At 42.8% G+C, this 26,744-nt stretch overlaps 1 protein-coding gene and 1 non-coding gene across 2 annotated transcripts in view; one reads left to right on the top strand and one right to left on the bottom strand.

Moving 5' to 3' along the window:
• Ctl1 (choline transporter-like protein 1) overlaps positions 1-26,744 on the bottom strand; it is a 764,015-nt gene that overhangs the window by 37,062 nt on the left and 700,209 nt on the right. The gene's annotated exons all lie outside the window — the stretch shown is intronic.
• LOC145405410 (5S ribosomal RNA) lies at positions 82-200 on the top strand. The gene has a single exon (XR_013898361.1). It is a non-coding gene; the product is annotated as a 5S ribosomal RNA (ribosomal RNA).

The following is a 26,744-nucleotide window of genomic DNA, read 5'->3' on the forward strand; positions in this document are numbered from 1 at the left end:
ATAGATATATATATATATACTGTATATATACATACATATATAAATATATATATATATATATATATATATATATATATATGTGCCAACGGCCATACCACGTTGTGTACACCGCTTCCTGTCCGATCAGAGAAGTTAAGCAACGTTGGGTCTGGTTAGTACTTGGATAGGTGACTGCTTGGGAACACCAGATGCTGTTGGCATCCCTACTTGTCAAGTGGGGTTGGTGGAGGATTAGTGCCCCTCCCTGTAAAAACAATTAACTCGAAGCCCTTGGCCACCCCGTATGGGATACATGGCGTCTGGCAATGAATGAATATACAGGTATACAGTGCTCGTCAGAAGTATGGGGCGCCCTGCGTCCCTCCTGAGAAACAAACCTTTCAACATTGAAAAAACATATAAATAATGCATTTTATTTACCTTTAGTGCTTCGTAGGGTAGCCTTTACGTTTCTTCACGGACCTGAGACGTCTTGGAAGTGAAAGGGCGAGGCTCCTGAGGTGCTGGAGGGGTATTTTGTCCCAGGAGTCACGAATGGCGGCTTCCAGCTTAGGCAGAGAGCTCACGTCCTTCCCTTGGAGACTCTTCTTTACGAGGTACCAGAGGTTTTCAATCGGGTTGAGGTCTGGGCTATTTCCTGGCCAGTCTGTCATGAATGATACCTCGCAGTCACGAAGCCAATTGGTGACCGATTTGGCCTTGTGAGCAGGTGCACCATCCTGCTGAAACACTCGTGCACCTGTTAGCTCGAAGGAGTCTGGTAAATGATCACACAGAAGCTCCAGGTAAACATCCTGATTCACTCTGAGGTTCTTGGGAAGTACAACAAGCTTCCCCAAACCCTTCTCTGAAAAACAACCCCATACCATGAGTGAATCAGGATGTTTAACTGTGCTTTCTACATACCGTGGGTCAAGTGGGTCACTACCTTTGCATGCTCCTCTGTTACAGGTAACACTAAACGTTGCCTCATCAGACCACAACACTGACAACCATTGCTCCTCACCCCAATTTAGATATTTATTAGCAAAGGCAAGCCTACGAATTCTCTGGCTGCTAGAGAGAAGAGGCTTTTTCACAGCCCTGTGACTTGTGTAACCAAGCTCATGCACCCTACGAGACACTGTTCTCACTGACACCTCACCAAACACTTCTGGGTTGCTCTCCTTAATTTTCCTTGCACTCACACAAGGATTAAACTCCACTGCACGTTTTAAAACATTAACAGACCTTGGGGAAGTTTTCCTAGGCCTACCAGACCTCGGTTTCCTTGTGGGAACTTCACCACTGTTTTCCTCCCGAAACCGCGCACACCAACGACGCACTGTCGATCGTCCCACACCAACCAATTCACTAATTTCCTTTGTCTGGTGGCCTGCCTCCTTTAGAGCAATGATCTGGGATATGATTTCACTCGATAGTTCACGGATAGGTGCCATAACAAAGTTTTGAAGGCCAAAACACTGCGGGACACTCGGTAAAAAATGGCGCAATTTGAGAGGGACACTGGGCGGAGTTCCTCTCTCTCAGGCAGCCCGTGGGCAACTGAGGCGGGAACCAACCAGCGCGTCAGAAGGCCTCAGGCTACCGTGACGTCATGCTCGGAGCTCAAACTTGTGGCTCAATTCTTACCCCCAAAAATGGGGTGATTCTTTTTGGGCCATAAGTATTGCGCGCCCGGCGGACATCGCTGAATACTTCTGACGAGCACTGTATATATATATATATATATATATATATATATATATATATATATATATATAATAATCACTCTAATATCCGGAAGCCCAATAACCAAACATCCCCACTACCCGGACATTATCATCCTGGGATCCAACATTCCCAAAATAGTCCGAACCCCCCCCCCCCCCCAAAAAAAAAAAAAAAAAAAAAAAAAAAACGATTTTTTCCCGTCCGTAATTTGAACTTGCTACGCGCGCCACGGGAGAGCATTGTTTAGGTGCATCATTCCTCCAACGTACGATAGAGCGCCGCTGCATCCTCCCCACTTCCCGCCTGTCTCTCACCACGACTGGACCTACGCTCTTCGCAATGGCTGCCCACGTGCTCGCTTTTGTGGTGGTGCCCTACCTGCTGCAGGGCCTCCTGCTGCTCTCGGGCCTCCTCTTAGTGTGTGTGATGATGGCCCCGCCACCTGAGAAAAGGAAGAGAGTGGTGTTGACTCTGGAAAAGAAGAGGGAGATATTGGAGAAAGTTGATGCGGGTTGGTCTTCTTCCCGCATTCTCCGCGAGTATAACCTGGCCCGGTCGACTTTGTTCGATATCAAATGTTCCCGAGAAAAACTCATGCAGTACACGGCTGACTTCTCGTTGAGAAGCAAACGCAACGTGGAAAGGAAGGTTATGTTTACCCCCAAGTTTGCAGAAATCGACCGATCCACGTTGATTTGGTACCGACAGCAACGTCCAGCTGGTGTGATGGTACGTGGAACGGAGCTGAAGGCTGCTGCTGAGAAGTTCGCAAGGCTTCACAACGCCCTAGACTTCAAGGCATCCGAGGGTTGGCTCTTCGCTTTCAAGTTGTGACATGGCCTTACTAACCGTAAAGCACATGGCGAAGCATTGGACGCTAACGAGGATGGAGTTGACGAATTTCGGCACAAGGTGAAAGGCTTGATCGACAGGGAGGGCCTAACTCAAGGTCAAGTCTACAATGCTGACGAAACTGGCCTATTCTATCGCTCGCTGCCAACGAACACTCTAGCCGAGGAGACGGAGAAGCGTGTACCTGGCCGCAAGCTTTCCAAGGAACGGATATCTGCTTTGTGTTGTGCCAGTGCTAACAGCATGCACTGGCTTAAGCCCGTTGTTGTTGGCCGTGCAAAGCAGCCTCGGTGCCTTCATGGGGTGATGGATGTCCTTCCTGTCGTCTGGTACCATTCTTTGAAAGCATGGTTCACAGCTGTGATTTTCAAAGACTGGTTTCACCGTCACTTCATCAAGGAGGTCATCCATTAACAGACGAAGACACTGGGAATCCCTCGCGACCAGGTAAAGGCTCTCCTTCTGCTCGACAATGCACCTGCCCACCCGTGCGACAAGGACTTGGTTGCTGAGAATGGCCGTATCAGGTGCATGTTTCTGCCACCAAATACAACTGCTCTCATTCAACCCTTGGACCAAGAAGTGATCGTGGCAACAAAGCGCCTATACCATCGGAAGTTCCTGGACGAGGTGATGGTTGTTCTCGAGGACAAGGACGAGCACAGGGAAGGACGGGACACACGAGGCAAGCGGACTTTGGAAGACCTTCGCTGCTACAACATCAAGTCTGCGCTGTACAACTGGGCTAGTGCATGGAAGGAAGTCCCTGTGAAAACTCTTGAAAATGGTTGGTCTCGTCTGCTTCTCGGAACGGATGTGGAGTACGATTTTCTAGGGTTTGACGTGGATGACTTCCATGCACGGCTACGTACGCACGGCGACGATGTTGATGTGGACGATGTTCGTGAGTGGTTGGACGACGACGAGGGCGATCCTGGGTATCAGACGTTGTCTGATATCGAGATCACATCTTCGGTTGCTGGTGTCAGTACCGAACTTGAAGATTCCGACGACGAAGGCGACGATGATGCGGACTCCTCTCAGCAGGACACTACTCCAGCCATCCCCAAGCTGAGCGCACTCCGGGAACATCTAGAGTTCGTCCTAGACTACCTGGAACACCCGGACTGCGACAGGGAGATGGTGCCCTTGGGACTCGTGGAGGAAGTGCGTGCTTTCAGGCAGCGCATGATCAATCGTCAGAATCGTCGGTCCTTGCGTCAGTCAACGATTGACAGTTTTTTCAGGCCCGTGACCCCCGATGTGCCTAGCCCTGGCTCCACTCCGTTGACTCCCCAAGACAGGCCCTCATGCTCCGAGCCACAGCCCAGCACATCAGCCACGGTGGAGTCACCGCTCGACGTGAGTTTGCGGCTTTCCTCAGAGTCCTCTGCCGTGGGTACGCCATCACCACGACCCAGCGATGCACCCCTTGGTCGCCTGCCAGTGATACTCTCGGACTCTGACAGTGAATAAACAGCAAGAACTTCTCCACTAGACCACATGGGAATTTTGAGTGTTGTGCAGTGAAAAAAACAGTGTGTTGTGTTAAGGTTTTCGAGTTGAGAGAAAAGACTCAGTGGAAACTAAACTTAACGTAAATAGACTTCTTTGTTTTGCTTTGGAAATTTGGAAAAAAAGGGGAAAAGTTAATGTGCAACACTAAATTACAATGGAGCATTATTTGGACAAAAGTGAACACTGTGAAGGGAACGGTCTTCTGTGTGTTATTGACTAAGTTCAGTGCAAGACTTCAGGAAGAGTGTACTGCAAGTGCTTCAGGAAATCGTTCTTACTGTCAGAGTCCGAGAGGAGGGGGTTATTCATCGAGGTGGCCAGGGACTTGCTATAAGTAGCCAGAATGTTTCATACTGTACTTTTTTCCATACTATACTTACCAGAATGTTTCATACTGTACTTTTTTCCATACTATACATACCTCATGCATGTGCAGTAGGAATGTGTTTTTCTGAGTTAGGCTAGGTTACGGTCCATAAGTACCAGAATGTTTATTAATGTATGAACATACTTCTAAACCCTCATTTTATGTTTCTTTTGCATTTATTTCAGTCATTTATGTGCCTTATTGGTGTGATTTGGGTCTTAAATAGGTGCTATGCATGTCCAGAGGGAGTTGTATAGGTGTTTCTCTGAGTTAGGGTCCATAAGTACAAGTCCATAAGCTGGGGCCCAATATCCGGACAAAACCAATAACCGGACCTACCAATGGCTCTATTACGTCGGATATTGGAGTGATTGCTGTGTATATACTGTATATATATATATATATTTATATATATATATATATATATATATATATATATATATATATATATATATATATATATATATATATATATATATATATATACTGTATATATATATATTTATATATATATATATATAAATATATATATATATATATATATATATATATATATATATATATATATCTATACACTCAAACCATGAGTACCGCGGGCAATAGGGACTGGACAAGGATCGTGGTACTCAAATCCGCGTCACTTAGACAATATGTTTATATGTATAATGGTACAATGTGTTCTGGCAACTTTCCAAAACTCTCACTTTTACCCTTCTTACCACTTAACCCCACGTAAATTACCCCCACTTGCATCCACCATCAGGTAAAACATTGACAGAGATATAACTGGTGTAATTAAAAACATCAATGGTATTAAAAATAGCATTAACAAAAACAAAAGTTTGGCTGGGTATCGTTTTGTTGATACGTAGCTCCCTGGTATTTTCCTCCCACCCCCTAACCCCAATGTTGTTGTCAAAGTTTCACCTTCTCTCATATCATGTGGCTTTCAGGCGAGACCTTAGACCATATGGTTAGAAGAAAATTTATGGGTCTGGCAGTTATAGGGGACGAAATAGAACGGAAATTTGTGCTAACCAGAAAAAATTACAGTACTTTCATCCATGTGTTCTCGTGAGTTAGCGTTCATTTTCACATTTTTCGTTTGATATCGCGTTTCCCAACACATTTCTGACAGACTAAGCATATGGCTAAAACTGCTGAATCAGTCCGAAATGTGTTGGGAAGAGCGATACCGAACAAAGAATGTGAAACGCAACGTTAACTCAGGAGAACACATGGATGAAAGAGTACCTTTTTTCTAGTTTGCAAACATTTTCACTCCATTTTGTTCCCTAAAACAGCCAGACCCATAAATTTTAGTCTAACTATATGGCCTAACGTCTCTCCCAGAGGCCACATGATACGAGAAGGCGAAACTTTGACAACATTGGGTTGGGGGGCGGGAGGAAAATACCGGGGAGCCACCCAGTGGAGGTGGCGCTGACCCAGTCCAACTTCTGTTTAGTTAATGCTACTTTTAATACCACTGATGTTTTTAATTAAACAGATATACCTCTTTCAGTGTTTTACCTGATGGTGCGTATAGGTGGAGGTAAAGTACATGGGGTAAGGTGGTTAGAAGGGGTAAAAGTGAGAGTTTGCTTTCTCTGCGCTCCAAATAATGCCCTAAAAGCTTCTTAGTTTCAGGATAACATATAAATTTTTACGGCTGCCAGATTTGCATCACTTCCTACGCACGATCTTTATCTTCTCCCGGTCCTTCCAGATCGTTATGATGGTGCTTTCTTTATCTATCTATCTATCTATTGCCAGACGCCATAATCCCGTAAGGGGTGGCCATTTGACTTTGAGTTAGTTGTTTTACGGGGAGGGGCACTAACCCTCCACCAACCCACTTGCTGACACGTAGGGAGCACATATGGTTTGGTTATATGGTTACCACCCAGCATTGTAAATGGTTTCTTGGCTTACAGGAAACCATTTGGCTTGTCACTCAATGTAAAGCCACCTGTAAAGGAAAGAAAAGCAATAAGAAGTGACAGGAAAGATGGAAGAAACAGGAAGAGAGGAGGACAGGCACAGAAAAAAATGATAAAGGCTAAGGAAGGAATAGGCAGCACTACATGAAGTGAGTGGATGATGGTCGCCACCACCTACCACAAGCTTTCTTTATGCTATGCTTTATTTTGCCATTTCGGTAAATGTACGCTTTACTTAAAGCAGTGGAGGGACCTTACCAATTCAGTTCATATTCCTCCAGTTTGTTTTCTGTATTTTTCTGACTATTTTCAGGGTGGTAAATTACATTTTCCTGCTGAAAAATTTCCCACTTTTTATCATCACGTTCCTTAAGCCATAATATGATTTTCTTGACATACTCAAAGGTGGCTTTCATTTCCCAACTTCCCAACTGGATGCTAGGTTAGGTTGTTAAATTATATGGTATAGTTAATCTAGGTTAGGTCAAGTTTAAACACTTAGGTTAGAACAGGCCCTAATTTCGCCGTAACCCTGACGTGTCAAACAAGTTCACAGCAGAACACAGCTTAGAACAACGGGGGAAACAGATTTAGCATGAAACGTTTATTTACCACCCAGAAGTAATCCGACAAACATAAGACTATCAGGAAGAAGAAGAACTAAGAATGTGGAACTGAATGCTCACTTACAGGAGCACATAGATGGAAGTATTATTATTATTATTTTTTTAATGATTAGCTAACATTTTGGTTCAGTTTCATGCCCTAAAACTCAAAACCCATATGACTGTGAAGTAGAGTCTGTGAGATGCGAGAAAGGACTTGAGAGTAGTATGCTCAGTCGGTCCTAAATGTGTTGGGAAGCACGAAACCGAACGAAAAATGTGGAACTGAATACTAACAAGAACACATAGATGAAAGTATTTCTTTCTAATTTAGCAAACATTTTTGTTCCATTTCATCTCCTAAATCTATGAAACTCATTATGAGTGTGGGGTAGAACTAGGTGAGGCACGAGAAAGGATTGATAACCGTATGCTTAGTTAGTTGGAAATGTGTTGGGAAGCACGAAATCGAACGAAGAATGTGGAACTGAACGCCAACTTACAAGAACACATGGATGAAAGAGTAACTTTTCCTCTAATTAGCAAACATTTTCATTCCATTTCATTCCTTAAAACTGCAAAATCCATGATAAGTGTGGGTAAGTACTAGGTGAGGCATGAGAAAGGACTGATAACCATATGCCCAGTTGGTTCAAAATGTGTTGGGAAGCATGAAATCAAACGAAGAATGTGGAACTGAACTCTAACTTACGAGAACGCATGGATTTTCTTTTTTTCTTTTTTTTTGTCTGATTAGCATCCATTGTCATTCTATTTTGTCTCCTGAAGTTGCGAAACCCATAAATTTCATCAAACCATTCGGCCTTGAGTGTGCCCAGGAAGCATATTTCCATTCTGTATGCGTATTCACAAAAACCACCAGGAACCCTCAGCCAGGAACAACGCTCGCCCAGTCGTTTCAAAACTAACCATAGGTTTTTCACGAAAATATGCTCACTGTGCTTCCCAGGCAAAATTTCAGCAACCTAACCTACCCTAACCTATCCCATCTCACTAGGGCTGTTTGGCTGAGGTGGCTGGCTGTGGTACTGAGATAAATACCCATACAGAATGGAAATATGTGCCCAGGAAATGTACCCAGAGTTTAGAGGGTGACGTCATAGCGCGCGACTTTCAAATTTCGTCCCCAGGCCAGCTGACTTCCCGTGTGAGCTCAAGTTTTTCCGCGTGTTGCCATGACTTGTCTCATTATGCTGACCGCGTTAGAACAAAAACGTGTTACTCAACCACGTGTTACTCAAGGATTGAGTGTATATATATAGATAGATAGATAGATAGATAAATACAGTACCCTCGCGTCCAACACGCGTTTGTCCAGCACGATTTGCGTCCAGCACGGAGCAAAAAATTAGTACGATTTAATACGATTAAGTACTGTAAAACGGATGCGTAAGCATAACACTGACGGAGCTCCGAGAAGTGGGCAAAATCCGCAGAGTTTGCCTCTAGCACTATCACCCCTGGTCCAACACGGTCATACTGGACATTCCCGTGACGCTGACAGCCAATCAAAACTTCCAATCAAGTAGAATCCCCCACTCGCTATCACGACGTGATCATGATGTCACCCAATGAAAAACACTTCTGCTCTCACGTGATGTTTTGTTTAAATTTCTCCCACCACAGTGCCATTCAGTCGCATAATTCACATTGGACAGTGCTTTTTTCTCGCTCCATTTTCTGCCCTTGCTACTGCATGTCACCCTGCTCACAATGCATAGGAAGCCTTCTGAGAACTCCAAGAAGCGATGGCACCTCCCTCAGGCCACCAAGCTAGAATTCATCGAGAGACAGAAGAAAGGGTAGAAGAATTTCAAAGGATTTATGAGGGAGGTTGACGAGGAGCAGCAGCCATTATCCACTAGTTACGCCAGAGGCCATCCTCCAGGGACCCAGTAGGTCTACATACAGCCTCGGATACCACCTTCCATTCCCAGCAAGCCCACCAGCACTGTCCTAAAAGGTTAGTTATCATTCATAGTACAGTACCATTTATTATAATTACAGTAGTACCAATATACGTATAGATATATGGTAGGTATTTAGGGTGACTTTTCCTAGGGTTGCTGACATAATTCATTTTTCCCCATAAGCTCTGTTGTTTGTCCAACATGTTTTTGGTCCAACACGGGACCCATGCATGACAATATTACCTTGTTGGACGCGAGGGTACTGTATATACATACATATATATATATATATATATATATATATATATATATATATATAGATAGATAGATAGATAGATAGACAGATAGATAAATAGATAGATATAGATAGATATAGACATAGATAGAAATACATAAATATATATATATATATATATATATATGGAGCCTCTGTGGTACAGTGGTAGAGTGTGCGTTTCGTACACGGATGAGCCAGAGTTCGCGCCCCGCCAGGGTAATAAACTTTGGGAGTGTTCATCCGGTCACGTACTGCATTGGCGGACACAAGGGGTGTTGTGGTTGAACCAGTGTAGCTTACTGTAAAGTATGCTTGCACCCAGTCACCTTGTGCGGGCTGATTACACTTGGTTCATAGACTACACACACATCCAAAGCCATTCCAACATTACAATTACACTTAAAAGCACTTCTCATCCTACATACAATCTCTACCAGACAGCCTAAGCCACTTGGTAGAGATACATTGGCTGTATCGTCCCAACTTCGGTCGCGATAGGCCGGTCCTGCAGTGGATACTCAAACGGCTGATGATGATGATGATGATATATATATATATATATATATATATATGTATATCTATATACAGTTTATATATATATATGTATATGTATATATATATATATATATATATATATATATATATATATATATAGTAATCCCTGTACTATCCTGATGCCCACTTTCCGGACATCCCCTCTTACTGGACATAATCGTCCCGGGATCCAATATTTCCAAAATGGTCCGAAAAGCGCAAAAAATTCGAAAAAAATCCGACTTTTTCCCGCCCGTAATCTGAACTTGGAGCGCGCACGGCACGGGACAGCTTTGCTTTGGTGTGTCATTCCTCCGACGTCCGCTAGAGTGCCCCTGCATCCTCCCCACTTACCGCCCGTCTATTGTCATGAGTGAACGCTCGTCGTCATGGCTGCCCACGTGCTCGCTTTTGTGGTGGTGCCTTACCTGCTGCAGGCTCTCCTGCTGCTCTCGTGCCTCTCCTTCGTGTGTGTGTGATGATGGCCCCAGCGCCTGAGAAAAGGAAGAGAGTGGTTTTGACTCTGGAGAAGAAGAGGGAGATATTGGAAAAAGTAGATGCGGGATGGTCTTCGTCATGCATCATTCGTGAGTTCAACTTGGCCAGATCTACTTTGTTTGATATCAAGAGATCCCGAGACAAAGTCATGCAGTACACGGCTGACTTCTCGTCAAAAAGCAAACTCAGCGTGGAGAGGAAGATAATGTTTACTCCCAAGTTTGCTGAATTCAACCGCTCCACGTTGATTTGGTATCGACAGCAACATGCCGCTGGTGTGATGGTACGTGGTACGGAGCTGAAGGCTGCTGCTGAGAAGTTCGCAAGGCTCCACGATGCCCTAGACTTCAAGACATCCGAGGGTTGGCTCTTCGCGTTCAAGTTACGACATGACCTTACCAACCGTAAGTCTCACGGCGAAGCTTTTGGACGCTAACGAGGATGGAGTAGAGGAGTATTGGCACAAGGTGAAGGGCTTGAGAGACAGGGAGGGCCTCACTCTCGGTCAAGTCTACAATGCTGACGAAACTGGTTTATTCTATCGATCTTTGCCTACGAACACTCTACCCGAGGAGACGGAGAGGCGTGTACCTAGCCACAAGCTCTCCAAGCAAAGGATATCTGCTTTATGTTGTGCCAATGCTAATGGCATGCACCGGCTTAAGCCTGTTATTGTTGGCCGTGCAAAGCAACCTCAGTGTCTTCTTGGGGTGATGGATGTCCTTCCAGTTGTCTGGTACCATTCCTTGAAGGCATGGTTCACAGACCACATCTTCAAAGACTGGTTCCACCACCATTTCGTCAAGGAGGTCATACATTACCAGACGGAGAAACTGGGAATCCCATGCGACCAGGTAAAGGCCCTCCTTCTCCTCGACAAAGCACCTGCTCACCCGTGCAACAAGGACTTGGTGGCTTAGAATGGCCGCATTAGGTGCATGTTTCTGTCACCTAATACTACTGCTCTCATCCAACCAATGGACCAAGGAGTGATCGTGGCAACGAAGATTCTATACCGACGGAAGTTCCTGGACGAGGTGATGGTTGTTCTCGAGGACGAGGACGAGTGCAGGGAGGGACGGGACATGTTAGGCCAGCGGACTTTGGAAAACCTTCGCCGCTACAACATTTACAACTGGGCCAGTGCGTGGAAGGAAGTCCCCGTCAAGACTCTTGAAAATGGTTGGTCTCGTCTGCTTCTCGGAACAGATGTGGAGCACGATTTCCTAAGTTTCGACGTGGATGACTTCCATGCATGTCTACGTGCGCATTAGAACGATGTTGATGTGGACGAAGTGCGTGAGTGGTTGGATGATGATGAGGGCGATCCTGGGTATCAGACCCTGTCTGATATCGAGATCACATCTTCAGTTGCAGGTGTCAGTACCCAGCTTGAAGACTCTGACGAGGACGGCGACGATGATGCGGACTCCTCTCAGCATGGCACTACTCCAGCCATCCCCAAGCTGAGCGCACTCCGGGAACACCTAGAATTCGTTCTGGACTACCTGGAACACCCGGACTGCGACAGGGAGATGGGGCCCTTGGGACTTGTGGAGGAAGTGCGTGCTTTCAGGCAGCGCATCATTAATCGTCAAAATCGTCGTTCCTTGCGTCAATCAACAATTGACAACTTTTTCAGGCCCGTGACCCCCGCTGTGCCCAGCCCTGGCTCCATTCCGTTGCCTCCCCAAGACAGGCCCTCATGCTCCAAGCAACAGCCCAGCACATCAGCCACGGTGGAGTCACCGCTCAATGTGAGTTTGCGCCTACCTTCAGAGTCGTCTGCAGTGGGTACGCCATCACCATGACCCAGCGACGCACCCCTAGGTCACCTCCCTGTGCTACTCTCAGACTCTGACAGTGATTAAACGGCAAGAACTTCTCCACTAGACCACACGGAAATTTAGTGTTGTGCAGTGAAAGAAAAACAGTGCATACAGTATTGTTAAGAAATTAGAAATCTGAGTGAAAAGACAATGAATTTTTGGACTGTAAATTTAACGTAAATTAACTTGAGTGTGTTTTGTTTAGAAAATGGTTTTATGAGTGGAAAGACTTAAAGTGTAGAGTGCAACACTTATTTCATTAAGTTATAATGGAGCATAAGTAAGACAAGAGTGCACAGTGTAAAGAGAATGCACTTTTGAGTGCGAATGACTAAGTTAAGTGCAAGACTTCATGAATAGAGTACTGCAAGTGCTTCAGGAAATCTTTCTTACTGTCAGAGTCTGAGAGGAGGCGGTTATTCATCGAGATGGCCATGGACTTGCTGTAAGTAGGCAGAATGTTTCATATTGTACTGTACTGTATTTTCCATACTGTACTTACCTCTAACATCTCATTTCACCCTTTTATGTTCCTTATTGGTGTGAATAGTGTCTTAGGTGCTATGCATGTGCAGTATGGAGGTGTTTTTCTGAGTTAGGCTAGGTTAGGGTCCATAACTACCAGTCCAGGAGCCCGGGACTTGTAAGTACCCAGAATGTTTAATATTGTATAAACCTACCTCAAAAACCTCATTTTATGGTTCTTTGGCATTTATTTCAGTCTTTTATGTCCCTTATTGGTGTGATTTGGGTCTTAAATAGGTGCTATGCATGTCCAGAGGGAGTTGTATAGGTGTTTTTCTGAGTTAGGGTCCATAAGTACAAGTCCAGGAGGCTGGTGCCCACTATCCGGACAGGACCACTTTCCGGACATGCCTTTGGCTCTATTACATCGGATAGTGGAGGGATTACTGTCTGTATGTGTATATATATATATATATATATATATATATATATATATATATATATACATACATATATATATATATATATATATATATATATATATATATATATATATATATATATACATACATATATATATATATATATATATATATATATATATATATATATATATATATATATATATATGTACATACAGTTTATATACAGTATATACAGTATATATATATATATATATATATATATATATATATATATATATATATATATATATATATACATACATATATATATATATATATATATATATATATATATATATATATATATATATATATATATATACATATATATATATATATATATATATATATATATATATATATATATATATATATATATATATATATATATATATATATGACACACACCCACGGACGTCTGTGGACAGGTATATACTATACCTTGCTAAGACACTGGTTGATAACTTATGATTAATATGAAATGTCACTGATGTGTGCCACGAGTAATTGTGGAGATATTGTTAGGGTGTATATCATGAGTGGGGGGAACCTTAGGGGAAGGAGGGCAGAAAAAATTACATACATACATATATATATATATATATATATATATACACCTTGGTCCCAATTAACGCGCCTATGTGGTGGATGTGCGAGCGTGCACTATTTGATATCGAACTAATTGAAACACATATCTTATGAAGAAAAATTCATTTGGTGGATAAGTGACTTCAACTTTAGGGGTTTAACTTTTCTTTCTATCTATCTATTGCCAGATGCCTCAATCCCGTTTGGGGTGGCCACAAACAAATCGCCTCCAAGTCGCCCTGTCCCCCGCCATTTCACTGCCCTGCTCCCAACTCACACCCCCCTCTCTCATATACCTCTCCACCCCATCCCTCCATCTCATCCTCGGCCTCCCCCTCCCTCTTCCCCCCTCCACCTCACTCACATACACTCTCTTCGTCAGTCTTTCACCCTCCATTCTCTCCACATGGCCAAACCACCTCAGTGTGTTCCTCATAACGCTTCCTATCACATCCACATCCACACCACAATTGCTCCTTTATATCCTCATTCGTCAGCCTGTCTCTCCATGTGACTCCACAGGCTCCTCTTAAATAACTCATTTCCACTGCTCTCACTCTTGACTTGTGTCCTTCCAACAACGTCCAAGCTTCACTTCCATACGTTAGAGCTGGTATCACAATACTGTCATGTAGTAACTTTTTCACTTCCATGCTCACTTCCCTGTTTCTTATCACTGCTTTGAAAGAACCAGCAACCTTTCTTCCCTGCTGTACCCTTTCAAGCACTTCACCCTCCAAACCTCCATCCTTACTCATCACACTACCCAAGTACTTAAACGTGCTCACATTTTCCAATTCCTCACCATCCAACCTCACTGTACATTCACTAACTTCACCTCTCTCAAAGACCATCACTTTACTCTTCCCTACATTCACCTTTAGATTCCGTTTCTTACACACTCTCCCAAACTCATCCACCAAGCCTTGCAGCTCCCCTTCGTCTTCACTCAACAACACAGTATCATCTGGAAACAACAGTACAGGGAATTTCCAAACACTATCCTCTCTCACCAGGGCCACTCCAACATCCACTACCCTACCTTGTACCTCTTTTATTGTCCCATCCATGTACAGATATATATATATATATACAGTATATATATACACACACAGAAAGACCTCACTCTAATGGACTAATTCGGGCCCAAGCCATTCCGAAAAAAGCAAAATTCTGATAAAAGCGACATCCAGACTTTCTCCTGCTAATCCGGACTTTTTCCAATACATCAGACACTAGTCCAAATCACACCAATGGTTTTTAAACTGTTTTCGCTATCATTGCAGTACTGTACTGTACTATCCCTTCACTACAATAACTGAACTGTATAATACAGCAATACCCCATTACAGGCAAGTCCTAGTTAACAAGCAACTCCTTAACGAGAATTCGTTAATACGAGGTCTTGGAATTTTAACCACCACCTGTTTAACGAGCAGATAAAAATCAGCACTAACGAGAATCGAGACGAGGGTTACACTGCAGCTGTCCGCCGAGTTACCTTGACAGCTAGGAAACGAGTCGCACGTTAGCTCTGGGAGCCTCTTCCCGCCTTATCTTCGTAAACATTCTTCCAGCCAAGCTTGCCTAGTCGAGGTTGGTCTTGAAGTGTGCTTTTTTTGTGTGTGTGCCCAGAGTTACTGTATCACCATGTCTTCTAAGCATTCAATTGTTACCCCTAGTGCTCCCAGTGCTAAGCATACTTGGCTTTCTATCTCTGTCACCCAGAAACTGTTGAATAGGTTTTTCTTCCATTTTCTAATGCTGTTAAGTGCACTGCAGACCCTTGTTATCCATGGGGGTTAGGTTCCAGAGACCCCTGCAGAAGGCAAATTCAGTGAATACTCAAGTCATCACAAAATGGCATATTATTTCCACATAAGCTAAACACATCCCTGTGAGGAGGAGATCCAAGGGTGTGCAAGGGACAGCATAGTGGAATGATGAGGTGAAACGAGCTGTGGAATAAAAGAAGGCGGCTTATAGTGAATGGTTAGCGAGTAGAGGTAGGGGAGAAGATGAGAGAGAGAAGAGAGAGGTATATGTGAGCAGGAGAAGGGAGGTTAAGAGACTGGTGAAGGAGAGTAAAAAGAAAGTGGATGAGGAGTTTGGGAGGAAGCTGAGTGTGAAATGGAGGGAGAGTAAGAAATTGTTTTGGAAGGAGGTAAAGAAAGGAAGGCAGTGTGAAAAGGGAAATAGTAGGGGAGTGAAAGATAGGAATAATAGATTGTTGGTGGAGAAGAGAGAGAAACTGAGGAGATGGAAGGAGCACTTTGAGGATTTGTTGAATGTGGAGAGTGAGAGCAGTGCGAGTATAAGTGATTGGGGAATGGCTGGGAGAAGAAGAGATGAGAGGAGGGAGGAAGAGATCAGTAGGGCGGAAGTAGTGGAAGCGATGAAGAATATTAAGTTGGGAAAGGCCCCAGGAATTGATGGAGTGTGTGGTGAAACGCTTAGGTATGGGGGTGAGATTGTTGTGGAGTGGATATGGAAGTTGTGTAGATTGGCTTGGGAAGAGGGAAGGGTTCCAGAGGACTGGAAATCAGGCATAATTGTTCCTTTATACAAAGGAAAAGGAGAGAGAGAAGTATGTGGTAACCATAGGGGTATTTGCCTACTTAGTGTGACTGGTAAAATATATGGTAGAATACTCATTGATAGGGTTAGCCATATGACAGAGGAACTAGTTGGAGAAGAAGAAGGGGGATTTAGGAAGGGAAAAGGGTGTGTAGATCAGATATTTGTTCTAAGATGTTTAGTGGAGAAGTATCTAGAGAAGGGAAGGAAAGTGTATGCTGCCTTCATGGACTTGGAGAAAGCTTATGACAGAATAGATAGGCAAGGTATGTGGAAGGTATTAAGAATATATGGAGTGAAGGGGAAATTGTTGAGTGCTGTGAAGAGTATGTACGAGGGAGCTAGGGTTACAGTGCGAGTGGATGGTGAGCTGAGTGAGTTCTTTGATCTCAATGTGGGACTGAAACAGGGTTGTGTGATGTCTCCATGGCTGTTTAATATATACATGGATGGGGTTGTAAAGGAGGTGCAGGGTAGGGCAGTGGATGTGGGCGTGGCTCTAATGAATGAGGGTGAGATTTGGAAGCTTCCGGTGTTGCTGTTTGCTGATGATACAGTACTGTTGAGTGAAGATGAATGGGAGTTGCAAGGTTTGGTGAATGAATTTGGGACAGTGTGTAGGAGGAGGAATCTGAAAGTTAATGTAAACAAAAGCAAAGTTATGGTGTTTGAGAGGAATGAAGTCACAGAGTGTGCAGTGAGGCTGGATGGTGAGGATATGGAGAATGTGAGTACATTCAAGTACTTGGGTAGTGTGTTGAGTAAGGATGGAACTTTGGGGGATGAAGTGTGTGAAAAGGTACAGCAGGGAAGGAAGGTCGTTGGTACACTGAAAGCAGTGATGAGAAATAGGGAGGTGAGTATGGAAGTTAAGAAGTCACTGCATGATAGTATTGTGATCCCTACCCTGACGTATGGAAGCGAGGCATGGACCTTGCAAGAGGGGAACAAGTCAAGAGTGAGAGCAGTGGAAATGAGTTACTTGAGAGGAAAATGTGGAGTGACGTGGAGGGACAGGTTGACGAATGAAGAAGTGAAGGAACGCTGTGGGGTGGATGTGGATGTGGTTGAGAAGATTAGGAGAACTACACTGAGGTGGTTTGGACATGTGAAGAGAATGGAGAATGAAAGACTGACTAAGAGGGTGTATGTAGGTGAGGTGGAGGGAGGGAGAGAGAGGTAGACCGAGGATGAGGTGGAGGGATGGAGTTGAGAGGTTTATGAGGGAGGGGGGGGTGAGTTGGGGAGAGGGTAGTCAAATAGTGGGTGACAGAGCGACTTGGAGGCGTTTTGTCTGCGGCCACCCTTTGTGGGATTAGGGCATCGGGCTATAAAAAAATAAAAAAAATACAAATACATATTAACACTATCAAAAGACTGTGTTCTCTTCATAACCTTCGTACAATGATAACAATTGCTGTATGACGAAGATGATTGCTGTATAGATGACGATGATTGCTGTATGATGATGCTGATAACTGTAGTGAAGTTCTTACAGTGCCAACGACATTCCACTTTTCAACATATCTAAAACCTCCATTTTCTCTGCCAATGATAACACCTTACGTTCTCTCTTTGGCTTAGAAGGAATGCTTTTATCCTTTACTTGTTTCTCGGGAGCCAATTTTCACTTTTTTTTTTTTTTTTTTTTTTTTAAATGCGAGGAAGAAGGAACCAAAGGCCATGAGCCCGCAGTAACAGTTCCCTCCAAGAGAAAAACAAAATACAATAGAGAGCCAAATTCAAGATCCGATCATTTTGAGATGCCTGGACACACTGCGTTTGAAAGACTGGAGATCATAGGCAGGAGGAAATACAGACAGAGGGAGACAGTTCCAGAGCTGACCTGTTGCATGAATGAAAGACTGGGAGTAACAGTTAACTCTTGCATTAGAGAGTTGGACAGAAAAGGGATGAGAGTTTGCTGCCAGACGGGTGCTACGCGCCCGTCGTAGAGGTGGAGGAATGCAAGCAGACAGTTCAGAGGAGCAGTGACCATTAAAGTAGCGATAGAAAAGAGATAAAGATGCAACAGTGCGGCGAAGAGACAGAGGTTGAAGGGAGTCAGTAAGAGGAGGAGAGTTAATGAGATGAAAAGCCTTTGACTCCACCCTATTGAGAAGAGCTGTATGTGGGGAGCCTCCCCACACATGAGAGTTGTACTCCACACAGGGGCGGATAAAACCCCTGTATAGAGTCAACAATTGTGCAGGGGTAAAGAAAGAGCGGAGTCGGCTTAGCACACCCAATCTCTTGGAAGCAGATTTTACAAGAGATGTAATATGATCTTTCCAAGATAAGTCCCGAGTAAATGAAACCCCAAGCATGTTCAAGGATGATGCAGGATTAATCTGAATATTATTAAACATTAGTGGGTATACCTGTGGAAGATTTTGTCGGGTTGATAGGTGTAAGAACTGAGTCTTAGAAGCATTAAAGACAACCATATTATTTTTACCCCAGTCAGAGATATGAGCCAAGTCAGACATTAGGTGTGCCATAGCCTCATCCCTTGTTTCTTGAAGTAACTGTTGAGATGGGCGTTGCGGGAACCGAATGGAAAGGTGAAGGGTGGAGTCATCAGCGTATGAGTGGATAGGGTTAGATGTACAGCTTAGAAGATCATTGATGAATAAAAGGAAGAGAGTTGGTGATAGGACAGAGCCCTGAGGAACACCACTGTTGATAGATCTAGGAGAAGAACGATGGCCGTCTACGACAGCAGCTATAGAACGACCAGAAAGGAAGCTAGCGATGAAGGTACAGATAGAAGGATAGAAACCGTAGGAGGGCAGTTTGGAAATTAAAGATTTATGCCAGACTCGATCGAAAGCCTTTGAGATGTCAAGTGCAATGGCAAAGCTTTCGCCAAAGTCCCGAAAGGAGGATGACCAGGAGTCTGAAAGGTAGGTGAGAAGATCGCCAGTGGAGCGTCCCTGACGGAACCCATACTGACGATCGGAAAGAAGGTTGTGATAGGAAAGATGCCTTAAAATTTTTTTATTAAGAATTGACTCGAAAACTTTTGAAATACAGGACGTTAAAGCAATTGGACGATAGTTGGAGGGTTGGGAGTGGTCACCCTTCTTTGGGACTGGCTGAATGAGAGCAAACTTCCAGCAAGAAGGAAAGGTACAAGTTGACAGACAAAGGCGAAATAGTTTGCCTAGGCAGGGTGTAAGCACAGAAGCACAGTTTTTGAGAACAACAGGAGGGACCCCATCAGGCCCATATGCCTTGTTAGTACTGAGGCCAGTAATGGCAGAAAATACATCAACTGAAGAAATTTTAATGTCAACCATGAGGAAGTCAGAGGGGGGAAGTGATGGAGGAACAGCACCGGAATCGTCTAAGGTGGAATTGGAGGAGAAAGTCTGTGCGAAGAGATCTGCTTTATCAGTAGAAGAAATAGCTACAGAACCATCAGAGTAGAAAAGAGGAGGGAAGGATGATGAGGTAAAGTTGTTAGAAAGATTTTTGGCAAGGTGCCAGAAGGAGCGGGAAGAATTCGAGTTGGAGAGTTGAGAGCATTTAGTATGGATGAAATTATTTTTAGTAGAGCGAAGAACAGACTTAGCACGATTCCGGGCAGAAACGTAAAGATTATGTGATTCAGGGGTGGGTTGGCTCCGGTACCTTTTGTAGGCCTTCTCCTTGTTGCGGACAGCATTAGAACAAGCGTGATTAAACCAAGGCTTTCTTGCGTTAGTCAAAGGATATGAGAAAGGAATGTATGCTTCCATGCCCGAGAGAATAACCTCCGTAATGCGCAAGGCACACTCAGATGGCTCACGGCCATGGAAGCAATAATCATTCCAGGGAAAATCAAAGAAGTACTGCCTGAGGGCCTCCCAGTCCGCAGCTCCAAAATGCCACAGACGACGTTTCCCTGGAGGGTCCGCAGGCCGTACTGGAGCGATAGGACAGGTTAAGGTAATAAGGTTGTGATCGGAGAAGCCCAACGGAGAGAAAAGATTAACAGAGTAAGCAGAAGGATTAGTTGTGAGGAAGAGGTCAAGTATGTTGGAGCTCTCTCCAAGGCGGTCAGGGATAAGGGTAGGGTGCTGTACAAGCTGCTCTAGGTCATTAAGGATAGAAAAGATGTAGGCTTGTTCACCAGGTGGATCCGTGAAAGGAGAGGAGAGCCAAAGGTGGTGGTGAACACTGAAATCTCCAAGAATGGAGATTTCAGAGAAAGGAGAAATGGACAGAATGTGTTCCATCATAGAAGTAAGATAGTCGAAGAATTTTTGATAGTCAGTAGAATTAGGGGATAAGTAAACAGCACAGATATATTTAGTCAGAGAATGACAGGAAAGCCGAAGCCAGAGAGTGGAGAATTCAGAAGAATCAAGTTCAGGAACACGAGAGCAAGATAAGTCGTTGCGTATGTATACACAACAGCCACCTTTGGCTTTGAAATGAGTATAGAGAAAGTAGGAGGATACAGAAAAGGGTTTGCTGTCAGTTGCCTCAGACAGCTGAGTCTCCGTTAGAAAAAGAAGGTGAGGTTTAAAGGAGGAGAGGCGGTGCTCAACAGAGCGAAAGTTAGATGAAAGGCCGCGAATGTTGCAGAAATGAAGAAGAAGAGAGTCAGACAGTGGTTCCAGGCACCTCGAGTCGTCACCGGGAGAGGGGCAGATGGCGGGGGCATTTATGGTCCCCCCCCCTGGGGACTCCGAGGCTAGGTGAATTGACGCCATTTTGGTAAATTTTGAATAGGAAGTGTAGTGTGTACTGTGCATGTAGTTTGGTGAAGATAGATAGAGAAATTTGTACTGGAGAGCATGCTGGCCTACTCTCTGTGTAACTGAGACACTGAAAAAGTTCAGCAAAGGGGGATGGTCAGGAACTAGTCCTGAGGGCTGATGAAACGGGAGCTCCAGCACTCCCTGTCATCAGCTTTCCATCCACCTCAGGAGTACTGCCCTGCTCGACTGGTGCTACAGTCTACACAATGAAAGTACAGCAGAGTTGTAAACATCAGAAGGGCGATAATGACATAAGTAGTGAACTGACTAGTGTTTACAATAAGACTGGTGGAGTGGCGAGAATGCCCGTGGGGGCAGGTATGCCAACTGTAGCGACAAAAGAAGTTTGTGCTGCACGCCAATTTCAAATTAAGTTATGTGTCCAGTATTAAAATAAGTTTGACCCGTGGAAATTTAAATCCATGGATGCAAAATCCGCAGATAACAAGGGTCTACTGTATTACCCTCTTGTATTAACCCCATATTCCTGCTTAAAATGATCAGAAAGTCAGTTTTGGTGGTTTAGGGGGAGGTTGTTTAGAGGCCTTGCTCCCTAACCCTATTTTTCCCATGAGTTCTTCAGTTTGTTTAACGAGAATTCAGCTAAAGAGCAAAATCCTTGCTCCCAATTAGCTTGTAAGATCGGGAATTGCCTATATACGATACCCCTAGATGCAATACCTCGGCTTAATGATGGGGGTAGAAATACCACCATACTGCACTTAATGATGGCCAAACCCCAGTTTAATGATGGGTTTTGACTACAATTATATGTTTAGGTTGATTTATAAACAGTTTTTTGTCTTAGATTAATGTGTTTGGGCCATACGTGGGGTGAACATTGTCATTTTGGGGTACAGTTTACTGAGTCTCATTTTTTCCAGCATTATACTTGAAGATTTTCAGATTTATTTGTTGGTTTTAGTGAGCTATTCACAGTTGTTAGGCTTAGGTAAGCTACTTTTACAGCTGTCAGGCCATTTAGATTGGCTTTAAACTTGTTTTTGGGCTCATTTGGGTTGGCTTTGGACTTTGTTGGGGACAAAACCCATGGCTGAAAAAAGCATCCCAGTACTTTACGTTTAAACTATCCCGTTATATGATACCCAGCCTAATGATGGGTTTTTACCTAACCAATTGGACTGTTAAACCGTAGTACACCTGTACTGCATATACTGTATAATAATACTGTAATGTACAGTGATAAACATGTCTTTTATTTACATTATTGTGGTGAACATAGCTCTCTGGACTGCTTCTGGCTTTGTCGGGCCATTTCTGATTTACACGAATTAGTCCGGTAGCTCTTTGATTCCAATAAAAACGAATTCCAGTCTATTGATGTCTGTTATATCGAGGTTTTAGTATATATATATATATATATATATATATATATATATATATATATATATATATATCATCAGCTATAACTAGTCCACTGCTGAACAAAGGCCTCCCCCAACCTTTTCCACGAATTCCTAGACTGAGCCAATCTTTGCCACATTTTCCCTGCAAATTTCTCTATCTCATCTCTCCATCTCCTGTCGGGCCTTTTTCTGCTTCGCTTACATTCTCTTGGTGTCCAGTCAGTTAGCCTCTGCTCCATCGGTTATCCCTTATTCTTGCTCTATGGCCTGCCCACCTCCATTTCTGTTCCTTTATAACCCCCACAATGTCTTTGACTTTAGTCTGCTCTCTTACCCAAGTTGATCTTTTCCTGTCTCTGAAGGATATTTCCAACACTGACCTTTCCATTGCTCTCTGAGAACGGGAATTTATTTTCCATCGATTTTGTCAGTTTCCAGGTCTCACAACCATACGTCATAGCTGGAATTATATATTCGTTATATAATTTTCGTTTCATACAAACTGGCAAGCTACTTTTCATAATGTCTCTATGTTTACCGAAAGCTTTCTATCCAATTGTAATGTGTCTTTTTATTTCGCTATCATGATCTTTAGTTAATTTTAGTACTTGTCCCAAGTAGTTGTACTCAACTTCTTCAAGAATTTCATCGCTTATTCTAATGACACTCTTTGGTGTTTGTGGATTAAACATTACTTTAGTTTTATTCGGTTCATCTTCAGTCCTACTTTCAGACTTTCTCTGTTCAGGTCATTTAACATTTCTTGCAATGCCTCCGCTGTTTCTCTGATTAGGACAATGTCATCTGCAAATCGTAAATGGTTTAGCTTTTCTCCATCAATGTTCACTCCTTTGTTTTCCCAGTCTAGCTTTCTGAAAATACTTTCTAGGCATGCTATAAATAATTTTGGTGAAATTGTATCTCCCTGACGCATGCCCTTCTCGATTTTAATTTTTTTGAGTCCTTATGTAATTTAACTGTAGCGGTTCCCTCTTTATATATGTTTTCGAGCAGGTTTACGATGTTCTCATTCACTCCTTGTTCTCGCAATGAATTTATAATTGCTATGTGCTCCACTGAGTCGAAAGCCTTTTTGTAATCAACAAAACCTAAGCACAATGGTTTATTATATTCTATAGTTTTCTAAATTAGCTGGTTCATTGTATGTAGATCATCAATGGTCGAATACCCGCTTCGGAATCCTGCCTGTTCACGAAGTTGGATTTCCTCCAAAATTATTGTTATTCTGTTCGCAAGGACTTCAGTGAAGAGTTTGTAAATGACTGATAATAAGCTAATGGGTCGATAGTTACTAAGATCTTTTGAGTCACCTTTTCTGTAGAGTAAAATAACTATTGCATTACACCATGTTTTGGGAATTTTCTTCTGTTTTATGTAGTGGGTAAATAAGTGAGCAAGCCTATTTTGTAATTCTACTCCGGCGTCCAAAAGTAAATCTGTTACTATTCCATCTTCTCCTGGAGCCTTCCCTCTTTTCATATTTTTAAGACAAATATTTACTTCATCTGGTGTTACCTCAGGTATTTCACTTGTGTCAACTGAAAAGTTAGCTATTGGTACTACTGTCTTTGATGCATACAGTTCTTTGTAAAATTCTTCAACTCTCTTCACTATCTTATCTCTGCATTTAATGATTTCACCGTTTTTTTCTTTCAGTGATGTCATTTGTTGCCTTCCTAGTGCCATTTTGCTTCGGACCTGTTTCAGACTTTCTCCATTTTTGATGGTTTCTTTGATCTGATCCATGTTTCTCTTTCTTTTTTCATCTCTTTGTCTTTTGTTGGTAAGCTTATTTAATTCTGCTCGTTCTATTTTGTCTTTCTTTGTCTTTACTTTCATTTCCTTTCATTTTTTCATAAGCTCGAGAGTCTGATCTGAATACTTCTTGGCTTTGATTGTTTTAGGTTTTCCTACTACCTCTGCTGATTCTCTTAGCACTTTTGTTAGTCTGTCATTCAGCTCATCAATGTCACATTCAGCATTACTTAGAGCCTGAAATCTGTTCCTTATTTCCGACTGAAAGGCTGCTTTGTTTTCGTTTACTATTATTGGGCATATCTTTTTATCTTTAATCATCTTCTTTCTTTCATTTCTGAAATTGAATCTGGCTGTGCAACCCACCATTCTATGATCACTACCTATATTTACTTTGATAACTGTGACATTTGTGATCGTGTTATTCTTATCTGCTATAATGAAGTCAATTTCATTCTTTGTTTCTCCATTTGGGCTTCTCCAGGTCCACTTTCTTCCTGTTCTTTTGTGGAAGAATGTGTTCATTATTCTCATGTTAAACATTTCAGCAAAATTTCCCATATATATATATATATATATATTATATGAAAGTAATCCCTCTACTATCTGATGTAACAGAGCCAAAAGCATGCCCAGAAAGTGGTTCCATCCGGAAAGTGGGCCCCAGCCTCCTGGGGCCGGATACTCAAAACGAGCCTTTTACCACGGCGCCAGTTGAAGAACGGCGCCTTTTTGTATGGCAGGTCAAAGGCGCCGTTGGGGACACACCCAACTCCCATACTCAAACAATTTTACAGGCGCCTTTGGTGTGCCATTCCGTGGAAAGGCAACTTTCCCTCAGAAGGCGCCGTTTGATACCCCAGCCAATCAGAGGAGCGTTATAAAAATACTCTTAGGAAGTGTCTGCCAATCGCAAAGCAGCATTTCCTCTCAGCTGACGGATGTAAACAAAACATGAAGTGAGGATGCAACACAGTAGTCCCATCATATTTCCGTTTTCTTAGTGATATTTTGTGAGAATGGTGAAAAAACATAAGCTGGGATTCAGTCGCACTAACTTCAAAGTTTTGTGAGGGACCTATAACTCACTGCCCAAAATAAAGATACTGTTTATTCATGTGTGTACAGCACCTTCAGTAACACCTTCCATAAATATTTAGTGCACACATTATATATACAGTATATATATATATATATATATAGAGAGAGAGAGAGACTTTGTGTAACCTGTGATTTTATGAAATTCCTTGGGAAATCGTGAAATTAGTTTAAATTAGGATGGGTTGATAAAAGTTAGGTTAACTTAGACTGTGGTTAAGCTGAGACAATCTACAGTCAGTTAAGTTTAGGTTAGGCTAGGTTAGTTAGGTTAGGTTAATTTAAATGAACGATTAAAAACTTAGCATCTTTCTATATTAAATTTAACCTAACCTTACCTGACTAACCTTAACCTCGATTATCCCAGCCTAACCTAACCACAGCCCAAGGTAACCTGACCTAAACTTAGCCTCAACTATCCTAGCCTAACCTAACCACAGGCTAATTTATCCTAACCCTAATTAGGCCATCCTAATTTGAACTCATTTCATGAATTCCCTATGGATTTCATAAAATCACTGGTTAAACATATCCCCTGAAACAAGTATATTTAATAGGTATTTATCTGGCCAGTATTCCTCTTCTCTAAGCCAGAAAAGTAGCTGCTATTTCATTTCCCAGACCCACTGGTGGAACAACATCTGCTATCCCAGGGAGAGAAATTAGGTTAAAGATGGGAGAAACACCAGTATTACTGCATTTCATTTTCAGGCCAAATTTTCCTTGATTTTCTCTGTCTTGTAGCGTATAGGCCCAACTACAACAGCAGATATGTCTCATCACATGCACAACATTCCCATAAAGCTATATGATTCCTGTCATAATTGATTTAGAATAATTAGGTTTAGTTAGTTTAGGTTGAGTTCAGTTGGTATAACATAGGAGGAAAGCTGAGGGAATAAATTTGTAGTTTTGGACAACAAACCTTCTTCTAACCTACAAATATCCTAAAGTGGCCTATTATAACCTTGGCTATTCAAATATAACCTACCGTATTCAAAGCATAACTGTGGGGAAACCCGTCGAGCGTGGGTTTTCCGCTGATGCATATTGCTGTATTGGGCCTTTGCACCTCCAGGTTAGGTGCCATACCCTTAACACAATGAGGATTTGGTTTAATGCTCAAGAGATATTGTGGGGGAAAGGTGACTGACCAAATAAAAAAAAAAAATGTGCTAGCTAAACCAAAGTTAAACTGCCATAATCTTCATTCCTAACCACATACTTCACAGTACTCACTTAGCAACCACAGCAACCAAAAACAGTAGGCTATAACCTATAATGTTACAGGAAATCTGTGAAAATAGTCATTTTGTGAAATCACTAGTTGGGGGGAGGGGAGTCAAATGGTGGGTGACAGAGTGACTTGGAGGCGTTTTGTCTGCGGCCACCCTTTGCGGGATTAGGGCGTCGGGCTATAGATAGATAGATAGACTAGTCAATCTGTTAAATGGATTTTTAGACCAGGATGATTTTGGTTAGATTTCAGTCAGGTTTGGTTAAATATTGCTAGGTTGGATTAGATTAGATCAGATTAATTTAGATTACGCTTTGTGCAACTTACCATAACCTAGTCATAACTTTTATTAAA

The sequence above is a fragment of the Coenobita brevimanus genome, chromosome 66 (genome assembly GCF_032717465.1).
Source record: "Coenobita brevimanus isolate Jiangsu-jjx chromosome 66, ASM3271746v2, whole genome shotgun sequence".
Taxonomy (NCBI): domain Eukaryota; kingdom Metazoa; phylum Arthropoda; class Malacostraca; order Decapoda; family Coenobitidae; genus Coenobita; species Coenobita brevimanus.